The sequence below is a fragment of the Choloepus didactylus genome, chromosome 6 (assembly GCF_015220235.1).
Source record: "Choloepus didactylus isolate mChoDid1 chromosome 6, mChoDid1.pri, whole genome shotgun sequence".
In the NCBI taxonomy this organism is placed as follows: Eukaryota; Metazoa; Chordata; class Mammalia; order Pilosa; family Megalonychidae; genus Choloepus; species Choloepus didactylus.
In genome coordinates this window covers 67,979,776-67,993,856 of record NC_051312.1, presented here as the reverse complement: position 1 = coordinate 67,993,856, position 14,081 = coordinate 67,979,776, and the positions used below count along the sequence as shown (strand labels likewise).

The following is a 14,081-nucleotide window of genomic DNA, read 5'->3' as shown; positions in this document are numbered from 1 at the left end:
ACCGCAATCCAGTATCCTTGATTCTTGAAGGCGAGCATATAACTATATAGCTTATATGGTGTGACTGTGTGGTTATAAAAACCTTATGGATCGCACCCCCTTTACTCAGTGTATGGACAAATAAGTAGAAAAAAGAGGACAAAAAGTAAATGCATAATATGGGGAAAGAGGGGTATGGGATGTTTTGGGTGTTCTTTTTACTTTTCTTTTTATTCTTATTTTTATTTTGGGGGATAACGAAAATGTACAAAAATTGACTGTGGTGATGAATGCACAACTATATGATGATACTGTGAACAACTGTTTTACACTTTGGATGACTGTATGATATGTGAATATATTTCAATTAAAAAAAAAAGAAAAAAAAAGTAAAAATAAAAACAATACCCAGGGCCCTATCTGAGACTCTATAAAAGTTTTATTAAGTTTATTTTTCAGCAACTTAAAACCTCCAGATTTGTCCTATGCCAGATAAGCCCGAAAATCCAGGGCTAACAGTTTCTCCAAGAAGATCAACCAGTTGCATTCCCCTACCCCATTATGTCAACACTCCTTTTCAACATGAAGTTGGAATGTTCATTGCCCAAATATCCCTGAAGATTGAGAGAATGATCAAATGAGAGGGAGGAGCTGTAACAGAGAAGATAAGATTTAATACTTGATTATGTCTACTGAATCATTAAATAGATTTCTTTTTAGTCTCCAATGTATTGGAACAGCCAAAAGGAAACACCTGAAACTGTGGAACTGTAACCCATACCATACTTTGAAATTTCCTCTATAACTACCTGTTAAACTGTATTTTGAAATTTATCACTTTTCTTGCATATGTTACATTTCACAATAAAAAAAGTTAAAAAAAAAAGACATAATCCAAAAGGCAAAAAAAAAAAAACCACAGATGCAGAAAAAGCAGCTTACAGAGTTCACTATTTTTTGTGAAAGAAAAAGAGAAACAAAATAAATACACACATACATATTGCAGTACTCTGGAGGCTGTATGTACTCCAGAAAGGATTATATTCTTTTAATCCATTCCTGTGGGTGTAGTCCTTACTGCAGGTGAGACCTTTTGATTAGGTAATTTCAACTGAGATGTGACCCACCTCATTCAAGGTGATCTTAATCCTCTAACTCATATTAGAAAACTTTATAAGAGAATAAAACACATACAGAAGCTAAGAGATAAAATTAAGTTTGGAGAAAAGCCCTGGAGAAGCTGAGAGGACCCCCAGAAAACAGAGAGGAAGGAACTGATGCCAGAAGCTGAAAGCAATGAAACCCAGGAGAGAAGGACCAGCAGATGCCAACCATGTGCCTTCCCATGTGACAGAGGTGTCCCAGATGCTGGCAGCCTGTCTTCAGAGTTCAGGTGTTATCCTGTTGATACTCTGAGTTGGATATTTTCACAGTCTAAAAACTGTAAATTATAAGTTAATAAATCTCCGTTGTAAAATGTCAGTTCATTTCTGGTATATTGCATTTCATCAGCTTTAGCAAACCAAAACACATATATAAACAAATACAAGAATGCATGTATTTGCTTATTTTTGCAAACTCCAGAAGGGTAAACATGACACTAATAATAATGGTTACTATAGGGCAGAGGGGAGTGGAATGAAGAGAATGGGGATGTAAACAAGCCTTCTAAGTATTCTTTTCATATAGTTTTGATATTTGAACCATAAATGATTAAAATATTCTAATAAATAAATAAATACTAAAAAAATTAAAAGCCTACTACTACCAGGTTCTAAATGACACTATTTTATGGTTCTTTTATTTAATTTAAATAAAGGAAATAGTAACTATACTATACATGTAACTGCATCTTCAAAAGCAATAAAAAGGGTTTGCTACATCATTCAAATGCATTCACCACTTATTATATAGCTTCAACTAGAATAAAAAGCAGATACCAATAGGTATCAGCATGGGTTACCGAAGAATAAGGTCAAGTTATCCTCCTTTGGGAGGATTACCACACTGGTGGTAGATTAGGGATATGCCTCAGCACTGTAAGTGACAACAAATACTTGGTAAGATTTTTCAGGCAAAATGGAGGCATAGCTTGGACAGATAGATACTAACACGCAATGCAGCGGCCTTAGATAATAAATCGCATTTTCACATATATTATCTGTGCTAATCCATATACCAATCCTACAAGACACAAGAAGTACTATCCCTTTTAAAAAATTAAGAAACTAGCTTAAAGGGGCCACTATGAGTTTGCCTAATGTCACATAGCTAATTAATAAGCTAGGACCCAGAATTTACATCTCTACAGTCAAATTCATTGTTTTTTTCCACCAAGAAATACTGTCTCTCAAATTTAAAACACAACCCATCAAAATACTATACCCAGAAAACTCAAAGTGTTGGCATTTCAAATCACCAAGAGCAAGAGAGAAAGAGACAGAGACAGAGGTAGGTAGGTATCTGGGTAATAAATATGTAAATTCTAATATTGATTGGTTCACTATATGAGAAGATCCATTTCTTCCTCATATCTTATTTCACCCAAATTCCAGATTGCTAAAAAGTTCAAAGTAGAACCTAAAACCATAAGTCACTGTGCCTGTTTGGATATGTCCCCCAAAAAGCCATATTCTTTAATGCAATCTTGTGGGGGCAGATTTATTAGTCTTTTGATTAGGGTGGAAACTTTTGACTGTTTCTATGGAGATGTGACTCACCCAACTGTGGGTGATAATTTTGATTAGATTATTTCCATGGAGGTGTGGCCATGCCCATTCAGGGTGGGTCTTGATTAGATCACTGGAGTATTTAAGAGAGAAGCTAAGAGACAACACAGACCCAGATGCTTGCTGATGCTTAGAGATGGTTGGAGATGCAGACAGAAGGATGTCTGGAGATGCTAAACTAGGAAATACAGCTCAGAATTTGCCCCAGAGGAGCTAAGAGACAACCCCCAGACGCTTAGAGAGAAACAACCTGGGAGAAAGAAGCAAAGACACACAAGAATTGAGAGAGAGGAGCTGAAAAGCAACCTGGGACCAGCAGACACCAGCCACGTGCCTTCCCATTTGACAGAGGTGTTCTGGATACAACTGGCTATTCTTCAGTGAAAGTATCCTCTTGTTGGTGCCTTAGTTTGGACACTTTTATGAACTTAGGACTGTAAATTTGTACCTTAATAAATCCCCTTTATAAAAGCCAATCCATTTCTGGTATTTTGCATAACGGCAGCATTAGCAAACCAGAACAGATTTTGGTATGGAAATTGGGTGCTGCTGAGTTTACAAATACCAAACATGTTGGAAAGGCTTTTTAAATGGATAAGAGGAAGATTTCTGGAAGAACTGTGAGGAGCTTGATAGAAAAGGCCTAGATTTATTTGAAGTGTCTACTAGCAGAAATATGGATTCTAAAGATACTTCTGATGAGGACTTAAACAGAAATTATGAATGTGTCATTGCAAACTGGAAGAAAAGTGATCCTTTTCAGAGAATCTGGCAAAACTAAGTCCTGGTGTCAGATGGAAGGCAGAATTTGAAAACGATAAGCTTCAGAATCAGCTGAAGAGATCTCCAAACTAAGTATGGAAAATGCAGCCTGGCCTCTCCTTGCAGCTTACAGCAAAATGCCAGAGGAAAGAGATAAGCTGAGAACTGAACTCTTCGGTTCAAAGAAACCAAAAATTGATGATCTGGAAAACTCTGGGCTTCCAGAAGGTGAAACCCCAGAGGCTATAGCCCCATGTGAGGATTTAATGAAACCTGGAATGAGCCAGCCATTTCAGTAGAGGCCAGGATTGGAGATGGAATTATCCAGAAAGAATTTGTGGAAAGTCCTATTGTCTGATGCTTTTGACCCCTGTATGCTGCATGCCAAGACAACAAATTTTTTGCAACATCTATATAGACGGATATGGACTAAAAGGGACAGATTGAAGGAAAAATTTCTTCAGAGAAGGCAGAACCATGGAAGCCAAGGTCTAAAGCCAAGAAATCTCAGGCAAGGAGAGCAGACCAACCCATGCACGTGGAAAGAGTAAGTATTCCCCAGAGGCAGAGGACGGGCCTTCCAATTCCATGCTCAGGAAGAGTGTTGCCACCCCAGCCCTCAGAGAGAGCAGACCACATTCACTGGAGATTGAGGAGAGCCTATCCACCAACCCACTGTTCTGAAGGGGATAACCACATGCCCTGGAGAAGGAAAAGAGTCCGGGTGCCGCCCCGATGCTTGAGGAGGGTGGGGCCAAGAAGAAGGTGGTCTTCCCAATAGGTGGATATGTTGGCGCTCTTACCCCAGCGTTTGGAGAGAAAAGGACTGCCACATAAGCCTCGGGAAAGGATGGGACTGCCGCTCTTTCAAGCCCTGAGGCTAAAACATTCTGCAGATGACTCACAGATTTTGAAATATAATGAAGTTTGCCCAGCAGGTTTTGGGAACTGTTTTGACCTTTGACTCTTTTCCTTCCATAACAGCAGCATTAGCAAACTGCAACAGTCACTAAGAAACTATAGGTGAGTATTTACCTGACTCTCGGTATAGCAAAGGAATTTTTAAGCCTCAAATCAAAGAAAAAAGCACCATCAAGCCAAAGTCAGCATGAGAACCAGGATCATGGAGCCAGCCACCTTATACTAACATTTTCAACAAAGCCTGGTGAAAACTACATCATGAATTAGAATTAGGACTGCAGACAAGATTTCAAGAAGCACTGGATTAGCTCACATAAAGATTCAAACTAGAAAAGATAAAGGACAAACTATAAAAATCTTTAAAATAAAAAACAAAGGATTAAATCTTAAATATAAAAGGAATATTTACAAATCAATATTAAAAATTCTGAACACTATGATGGAAAAATAGGCAAAGTTCATGAACTAGCAATGTACAAAAGAATACTAATGGCCAATAAAATGGAAAAGAGGAAAAGCATTCAACCTTACTAGTAATATAAGAAATCCACATTAAGTCAGATAATGCTTAACTTATCAAATTGCAAAAGATACGTCTGTTTAATGATAATCAGTGATGGCTGAAGTACAGGGAAAATAAGTACTTAAGATGTGGGAATATAAATTGTTAAACTTGGAGGGTGTCATATACTTTGACACAGGAATTTTGCAGCTAAAAATTTATCCTAAGAAATGTTTATCAAAGCACTTACAGTGTGCAAACACACACACACGCACACATACACAAGAGAGAGAAAGTAAGAAAATTCAATCAATTCTTAACTGAAAATGTAGGTTATAAGTTGACACATAATGAAATGTTAATTTTTTAAGCTAGGTATAAGTGTCATATTATTTCATTTTTTTTAATTGCTCAAAAAAATACTTTTAACAGTCATCACAATAGAGTGATCTCAATTTTGGGTGTGTATATATATTTTTGCGACTGGAAGCAATTACAGCTGGGTTACAGGATTATGATGACATTGTCCTTTGCCTCTGCTAAATATCCCAAATATCATAGAATGCACATAACTTTTATAGTCAGAAAGAAATTACTCAAAAATATCTACATTTATAAATAATTTTTCAAAGTACTCATTGTATAACAATTTCAGAATCAACAAATGTTCAATGCTATTATTAAATAATATTAGTAATTAGGGAAGCAAAGATGCCATGCCACTTTTTCTTCTAAAATATAGTAACTCTTTTTTTCCCTTTTTAAATGTGTTGAGTTCAATTAACTAACATGAACAATTGCCTATATGCATATTTATTTATAAATAATGCACAAGTACTATCACACCAATACTATGTATATCATACTTATAAGTGTAAAAAATGGAAATGAAAAAAAGGGTAAAAAATAAATATAAATGGAAGTTCTATGGTTTTCTTCACATAGCTCTATGGAAAAGTTTTTCATACCCTCCCCAGGAGTGCATGCAACCCACTAGAGCTAAATCACTGGAAAAAAACACTCAAAATCAGGAAACCTGGGAATCTGTATTCTAGGTTCAGCTTCCCTATCAGCCAATACCTTTATCAAAATCAGTTAATCTCTCTAGGCTTCAGTTCTCTCTTCCAAAAATGAGTATTCATGATGATTTTAAAATACTATCAGTTTATGGTTCTATAATTCCTCTAGTCTCTAATAATAAATAACCTCTTTTAAAAGAGAAACTCAGGAAATTTGCAAAAATCAAGAAGAAGGAAACACCAGTGCCCCACAGTTAATCATCTTATCTGAAGTTACAGTCATCATTCTTAGGAACTAACTCTCAAGAACTACAGAGCCGATTGTATTGCTTGCTCCCCAGGTGTGAGAAAAAGTCAAATTTAACCCTGTCTCGCAAACTGCCCTGAATTACTTTTAAATACTCACTTTTAAAGTAATTCAACACTATTTGTATGACCATCACAGAATGAGAAAACTACAAGAACATTTTATTGTACAATTTTGCACCTCAGATTCCTTCTCAAGTATCTAAACTTCAAACCTTATTTTTAAGGTGACTTCTGATATAATCCACAAATATAATACACAGAATAATTTTCTACTTATCTGCTACCAACAATAAAAGTCAAAGATCTTAAAGAGAAGTAATTCAAATTAAGAGTAAGACAGTGTTTCATTTCTTTTCTGGAAGATAATATCCCAACAGACAATTTTAAAATGCCATGCCATTTCCCTCTTGAATCTATTCTCCCTTACCTTTTCTATACTTTTCCACCTGACATTCAAATTACATGGAATACCAGATATCAGTTAATGGATACCAACATTCAAAAATGAGCTTCTCAATGTTCTATGCTTACTAATGTGAATAGAAAGGAAAAGAAAAGGCTTTGTAATTTCCAGGGAAGTCATATTGGCAAGACTGTAAATAGGCATTTGAACTAGTTCCTGCCAAAGGAGACAGCTAGATATGAATGTAAATTTACCAGATGGATGTGTTTCAAGATCATTGATGGGGAGGGGGCAATGATGTCAGTGTGCTATTTTCTGAACATAAACACAGAACAAAGTGCTAACAACTTATATTCTTAAACTATTTTTTTATGAACTTTATTCCATTTCATCCTTAAACTCCTGACAGTTGTGTTCTATACCCATTTTTCATGTGAGGTTCAGAGAAGTTAAGTAACTTTAACGTCATCAGAGCTAACAGTGGGCTTTAAACTCAGCTCTAAATAATCCCAAACAAGGTATTCCAAGCAGAAAAGTATGATTACAATTTTAAATGAACTTAGAAAACGATGATTCATAATTTCTAATAAAATACTTCAACCAGTGATTCACTATGACAGACTAGCACCCCCAATTAAATATTAATTTTAGTTTGTGACCAAAAATACTAACAGAGTACTCATTTTGATTACAAAAAATAAAAGTAAGCACCATGTAATCAGAGACCTTAAAGCTTTAAACAGTAAAGAATCATATAAGTAAGCTATTAACAAGGTAAAGAAAGAAGCCTTTACTAGCAAAGATATCTTTCAGTATCTTATTAGTCTACAGAAGCCTACTATGACATAAGGTTAGATTTGACACAAAATCTTTCCACTTTTATGTTCAACTTCCTACTATTTCAAGGTCTCAGGTTATTGTATTCTCACTGCCTATTACTAACATTTACAAACATCTTAATCTTCTCCCAGAGACCATCTCTTCAAATTCTGATTTCTTACGTTGCATCTCTGAGTTCTAGATTCTTCTTAGCAAAGTATGTCTCAGTTTCAAGAATCCCAGGCTTGAGGACTAATGAACATTCTATGCAAGAGGGAGAAAAAACTTAAAAATAGTTCTTCCTCAATTAATGAACATCTGTAACTACCTCATTCCCCTTACTTTTAGTCCCAAACCAATAAAGAAACAAAATAAAAGGACTCATTTCCCTTACTTTTAGTTCCAAACCTATAAAGAAACAAAATAAAAGGGCCAGACAGATGAAGATAAGATACACCTAATTTCCGGGGAAGATGGCAGGGTAGAGAGTTCCAGGACTAAGTTCTCCAACCAAAACGAATATTAAACAGGCAGGAACTGTCTGAAACAACTATATTGAAACTCCAGAGGCCAGAAGAACACTACACAGCATCAAGGGAAGAGCAAGAGTTCTTATGGTAAAGAACCATAAATTGCTCTCTCTGCACAGCACTACCAGCACCCATTCTCCATTCTCACTGGCCACTGCAGGGTCCAGTCCAACTAGCTGCTTTTCAAGTCAAGGGACATAAAAATTTGGTTACCAAAGAACAGGGGTAGACAAAGCTGACTACTGCTCATGGCCTTTGATTAGCAAATTCAGATCACTGGGTCCCGGCTCCTAGGGGAGCTATTGTTTCAACCTGTACCGACAAAGGTGGTGGCAGCCATTGTTTCATCCCTCCCAGGACAGGAGTGGAGGTGGTAGAAATTAAAGGCACAGCACTTCCTCAGGTCTCTGGGGGACAGTTAGCTGAAGAGCTGCATTTGCCAGGCAGGCCAGGAAAGCTCAACTGCAGGAAGCCATCGGAGAAGCTTCTGGAGCCATTCCTGATTCCCTCGCCAGAGCATTTTGGAGCTATTCTGTACCCCCTTTGTGGGACCCTGTATTGACTGAGACAGAATGACTTGGGAAAGTCCTTTCTGGGGTGATCCTACTCTCAGAATTTTCCCTCCAGGCAAAAGCAGTGAGAGACAAGTAGCATAAAAAACTATAGAAGCCAACAGTCTGGGACAAAGGCCTGCTGGCATCAAATACCCAGGAGAGGGAGGTCTACTTCCTGGGAAACAGAGGGTACAACCAAACTCCTATAAACAAAAGAACTCCAAAGCAACTAACAAGCAGCAGACCAGAACAAGACAGAGGCCCAGAAAGACAGGGAAAACCCTGCACACTAAATCCATATTGGATAGACATTCCTGATAGGAGGGATGAAGCTCAAGAAAATCTCTGTCCTATCACCAGCTGTATTCGAAACAAGATACAGACACCCCAGGGAAAAAATCCCAGAATTAACATTTTAAAATATTAAAATGTATAGTGTGCAAAAAGAGTACAAGACAAAGAAGAAACCATGGCCCATCCAAAGGAAGAAGATAAAAATACAGAAAACATCAATGAAGAAGATGAAAATGAAGATATATAAAAGCCTTTTAAAAAATGATATTAAAAGTGTTCAAGGAGGGCAAGATGGCGGCATAGAGAGGAGTAGAATCAAGTTAGTCCCCTGGAGCAACTAGTGAACAACCAGGAACAACTAGTAAATAACCTGGAATAACTGCTGGGGGACGACCACTACTGTCCACACACCGTACACCAAACTGGATTGGGAGGAATGCTTGAGATCACAGCGTAGAATCTGTAAGTAAAAACTGCGGACCATGCCAGGAGCCCCCTCCACCCAGGGCAGGCTGAGCTGCAAAACTTCGCTGTGGTACAAAGATGAGCAAGCACATACAGCTCAGCCCAGCTCCAATGTGGACTGCTGAATACAAGCTACAAACCTCCGACAAGCAGACAGAAGCATTTTGTGACAACTGACCTTAAAAAGCCTGAGGACTCCTCTGTCCTGGGAGGGAGAGCCCAGAAGACCAGGTGTTACCTTTGGTCGATGGGTGAAATTGAGGGGCTGTGGACTGGCTGTGAAAGGGGGCTTTCTGTCCCCCTTTCTCTCTCTCAACCTGGACAGTTCAGTGGAGAAAGCCTCAGCCATTTTCAGTTTGCAGCGCTCTGACCCAGACGGGTGGAGATAGCAGAGTCAGAGAGAAAAAAAGAGCTGTCCAAATGCAGATAACTCCCTAGGGGGTATATCTTCCTTAAGAGGAAGAGGGTGGAGCCCAGCTCTACTACTTGCCTTCCCTTCATAACCAGACCCCAGATCCTAGGGGAAAAACAGCCAAAACAGAAACTAAAGAGCCACACCTACTTACACCAGGCAGGACCAACAGGCTGACAGGCGCCACCTGCTGGGCAGGTTAGCAAAGGCACAACAGCTAGAGAACGCACAGGAAAGACTGTCAATCCCTAAGATACACCTGGCAGGGAGACTTGAAACTGAATATAAACCCATTCTGAGATGTGAACCTGTTCTGGTCTGGGAAAATCTGACTGGGGTAACCAAGGAAACCAGATGCCTAGACAACAGAAAACTACAATCCATACTAGGAAAAACAAAGATATGACCCAGTCAAAGGAACAAAGTTACATCTTAATCAAGATACAGCTGAGATATTGTTTCACTTTAATGAAATAATCTATTAAATACTTTAAAAGAAATATGCTAAATCAAACCAAAAACCAAATCAACAAGTTCACGGAAGATATGGCAAAAGAGATGACGGCTATAAAGAAAACACTGGGCTAACCTAAGGTAGAAATCAAAAGTTTGCAAAAACAACTGACAGAATCTATGGAAATGAAAGGCACAACACAAGAGATGAAAAACACAATGGAGACATAACAACAGCAGCTCTCAAGAGGCAGAAGAAAACACTCAGGAACTGGAGAACAAGACACCTGAAAGCCTACACACAAAAGAACAGATAGGGAAAAGAATGGAAAAATATGAGCAATGTCTCAGGGAATTAAATGACAACATGAAGTGCACGAATGTACATGTCATGGGTGTCCCAGAAGGAAAAGAGAAGGAAAAAGGGGCAGAAGCAATAACAGAGGAAATAATCAATGAAAATTTCCCATCTCTTATGAAAGACATAAAATTACAGATCCAAGAAGCGCAGCATACCCCAAACAAAACAGATCTGAACAGACCTACACCAAGACACTTAATAATCAGATTACTGAATGTCAAAGACAAAGAGAGAATCCTGAAAGCAAGAAGAGAAAAGTGATCCATCACATCACAATTTTGGGTGATGGTAGCACAGCAACGTAAGTACACCGAACAAAGATGACTGTGAGTATGGCTGAAAGAGGAAGGTTAGGAGCATATGGGAAAACAGAAGGAAAGAGGAAAGATAAAGACTGGGACTGGATAACTCATTGAAACTTAAAGCGCTCAACAGTTGTGATAAAATGTACTAATACGTTTTTACATAAGGGAGAACAAATGAATATCAACCTTGCAAGGTGTTAAAAATAAGGTGGTATTGGGGGGAAAAATACAGTCAATGCAAACTAGAGACTATAGTTAACAGAAACATTGTATTATGCTCCCTTTAATGTAACAAAGGCAATATACCAAAGCTAAATGCCTATAAGAGGGGGACATAAGGGAGGGATATGGGACTCTTGACATTGGTGATATTGTCTGCCTCTTTTATTCTACATTATTTAATTCTATCTTTCCTTTCATTGCTTTTTAGATGTTATGTTTTTTCCTCTCTCTTTTTCTTTTGTCTCTCTATCTTCTTCGACTTCTTCCTTCTTTGTGGAAGAAATGGAGATGTCCTTATACAGATAGTGGTGATGGTAGTGAATACATAAATACGTGACTATACAGGGAACCATCGATTGTTTACTTAGGACAGAATGTATGGTGGGTGAACAAAACCATCTTTAAAAAAAAAAACAGGTTGATGAAGAAACCCTGAGGGCACTATATTGAGTGAAATAAGTCAGACACATAAGGACAAATATTGCATGGCGTCACTAGTATGAACTAGTTATAATATGTAAACTCATAGACATGAAATATAAGTTAACAGGATATAGAACAAGGCTATAGAATGGGGAGCCATTGCTTATTATGAGCAGAATGTTCAACTAGGTTGAACGTAAGTGTTTGGAAGTGGACAGAGGTGATGGTAGCACAGTATTGTGAGAATAATTAACAGTGATGAACGGTTGTGAATGTGAAGGAAAGGAGAAGCTTAAAGTCACATATGTCACCAGAAGGAAAGCTGGAGGTTAAAAGATGGGAAGGTATAAAACAGTGAATCTCATGGTGGACAATGTCCATGATTAACTGTACAAATAGAAGAAATCTCTTTCATGAACTAGAACAAATGTATGACACTGTAACGAGAAGCTAATATAGAGAGGCATATAGGAAAAAATATATACCTATTGCAAACTATGTATTACAGTTAGTATTTTAAAATTCTTTCATCAGCAGTAACAAATGAACTATACCAATACATGAATCAATAATGGAGGGGGGGTGGTTAGGGGTACGAGAGGTTTTGAGTTTTCTTTTTTTGTCTTTATTTCTTTTCTGGAAAAAAAAAATTAATTGTTGTAATGGGTGCCCAGCTATATGATGTACTGTGGGAAACTGCTTGTGCACGTTGGATCTTTGGACAGTTCTATGGTATGTGAACAAGCTCAACAAAATTAAACTTAAAAAAAAACTTACAGGATGCAGCAAAGGCAGTGCTGAGCAGGAAACTTACAGTTCTAAATACTGACATTAAAAAAGAAGAAAGGAATAGAATGTTTTGGATGTTCTTTTATATTTTAATTTTTATTTTATTTTTTGGAGTAATGAAAATGTTCAAAGATTGACTGGGGTGATGAATGCACAACTATATGATGAAACTACCAACAAATGATGGTACACTTTGGAGGATTTTGTGTTATGTGAACAAATCTCAATAAAATTGCATTAAAAAGTTCAAGCAGATAAAAGAACATGGGGGAGCAAGATGGCAGACTGGTGAGCTGCATGTTTTAGTTACTCCTCCAGGAAAGTAGGTAGAAAGCCAGGAACTGCGTGGACTGGACACCACACAGCAATCTGACTTTGGGCATACTTCATACAACACTCATGAAAACGTGGAACTGCTGAGATCAGCGAAATCTGTAAGTTTTTGTGTCCAGGGGACCCGCGCCCCCCCCCCCGCCAGGCTCAGTCCCGTGGGAGGAGGGGCTATCAGCTCCGGGAAGGAGAAGGGAGAACTGCAGTGGCAGCCCTTATCAGAAACTCATTCTACTGATCCAAACTCCAACCATAGATAGACTGAGACCAGACACCAGAGAATCTGAGAGCAGCCAGCCCAGCAGAGAGGAGACAGGCATAGGAAAAAAACAACACGAAAAACTCCAAAATAAAAGCGGAGGATTTTTGGAGTTCTGGTGAACATAGAAAGGGGAAGGGCAGAGCCCAGGCCCGAGCTCAGGCCCTGAGGCTCACATGCAAATCCCGAAGAAAAGCTAATCTCTCTGCCCTGTGGACCTTTCCTTAATGGCCCTGGTTGCTTTGTCTCTTAGCATTTCAATAACCCATTAGATCTCTGAGGAGGGCCCTTTTTTTTTTTTTTTTTTTTCTATAATCCTTTTTTCTTTTTCTAAAACAATTACTCTAAGAAGCCCAATACAGAAAGCTTCAAAGACTTGCAATTTGGGCAGGTCAAGCCAAGAGCAGAACTAGGAGAGCTCTGAGACAAAAGGCAATAATCCAGTGGCTGAGAAAATTCACTAAACACCACAACTTCCCAAGAAAAGGGGGGTGTCCGCTCACAGCCATCATCCTGGTGGACAGGAAACACTCCTGCCCATCGCCAGCCCCACAGCCCAGAACTGCCCCAGACAACCGAGTGTGACAGAAGTGCTTCAAATAACAGGCACACACCACAAAACTGGGCGTGGACATTAGCCTTCCCTGCAACCTCAGCTGATTGTCCCAGAGTTGGGAAGGTAGAGCAGTGTGAATTAACAAAGCCCCATTCAGCCATCATTTCAGCAGACTGGGAGCCTCCCTACACAGCCCAGCAGCCCAGAACTGCCCTGGGGGGACGGCACTCACCTGTGACATATCACAGTCACCCTTCAACAGAGGACCCGGGGTGCACGGCCTGGAAGAGGGGCCCACTTGCAAGTCTCAGGAGCCATACGCCAATACCAAGGACTTGTGGGTCAGCGGCAGAGACAAACTGTGGCAGGACTGAACTGAAGGATTAGACTATTGCAGCAGCTTTAAAACTCTAGGATCACCAGGGAGATTTGATTGTTAGAGCCACCCCCCCTCCATGACCGCCCAGAAACACGCCCCATATATAGGGCAGGCAACACCAACTACACACGCAAGCTTGGTACACCAATTGGACCCCACAAGACTCACTCCCCCACTCACCAAAAAGGCTAAGCAGGGGAGAACTGGCTTGTGGAGAACAGGTGGCTCGTGGACGCCACCTGCTGGTTAGTTAGAGAAAGTGTACTCCACGAAGCTGTAGATCTGATAAATTAGAGATAAGGACTT

At 39.0% G+C, this 14,081-nt stretch overlaps 1 protein-coding gene across 1 annotated transcript in view; it reads right to left on the bottom strand.

The window, feature by feature from the left end:
* BTBD10 (BTB domain containing 10) overlaps positions 1–14,081 on the bottom strand; it is a 210,319-nt gene that overhangs the window by 179,762 nt on the left and 16,476 nt on the right.